Raw genomic sequence first — 1,142 nt, forward strand, 5'->3', positions numbered from 1 at the left:
GTGAAAATTTTCAGTAAGTCTAGTTAGAGATTTGAAACCCGAATAGTTAGCATGGATATGAAAAAGAAAATTGGTTCGGTAACGAAAGAAAATTGTATAATTATCATAAGGAATATGTCTAGCATGTGTAAGAAACATAAAGTGAGTAGAATGACCACCGAGCTTAGTTATTGATGATAAGTGATCACAGAAAATCTATAAAATCATTCCTATTTATGTGTTATGAGGGTAGTGCCATTGCACGAGACTCTAAAATTTAGAGTACATGTCAAAGACTAGTTCACAATAATACTATAAGTGTTTTCAGGAAGAAGATAACCAAGTGTTGGAAGTATAACTCATGATTGAGGTAGATAAGAGAACTCTAGTGAAAGAAGTTCACCACTTAGCCCAGCTCTGAGTTCAATTTGCGTAATCCAAAGATAGTGTAGTTGTTGTCTTAAATATGGCTTGTTCCTCCTTAGTAGCCTAAGTGACGGAGAAATAGTTTGATGATCCCTACCTGTTGTAGCTAAAAAGGGGGATTCACAAGCATAATATGATGGCTTTTAAACAAGAGGGGGATGATAGTACTTTGAGGTACCACGATAGATTGTGAGTTCCAACCATACATGGACTTAGTAAGGGAGGAAGATGTTACAAGCCCATAATTCCAGGTATTCTATCCACCTAGGTTTCCCAAAGATGTATCATGATCTTAAGGATATTTATTGGTGGAATGACATGATAAAGAAAGTTGCAGACCTTGTGGCCAAGTATTTGAATTGTCAGCGAGTGAAAGTCGAGCAACATAAAACCAAGTGTTTATCTCAGAACACATATATCCTTTAGTGGAGATGGTAAATATGGACCTTATAATAGGATTATCTCGCTCGTTTTGAAAGCATGATTTTTATGGGCGAAGGTGTAGACCAATAAGTTGGTCTGAAGTTGGCAAAGCAGAGTTGTTGGGACTAGATTTGGTCAATCGATATATGGAGAAAGTCAAGCTGATTCAACAGCATTTGAAAATAGCTCAGAGTCTCCAAAAGTCCTATTCGAACATGCAACATAGAGACCTAGAGTTTCAAGTTGATGATTGGGTTTTCCTAAAAGTTTTGCCTATAAAAGGTGTTACAATATTTGGGAAGAAAGAAAGGCTC

Source organism: Nicotiana tabacum, chromosome 3 (assembly GCF_000715075.1).
Source record: "Nicotiana tabacum cultivar K326 chromosome 3, ASM71507v2, whole genome shotgun sequence".
Lineage (NCBI taxonomy): Eukaryota > Viridiplantae > Streptophyta > Magnoliopsida > Solanales > Solanaceae > Nicotiana > Nicotiana tabacum.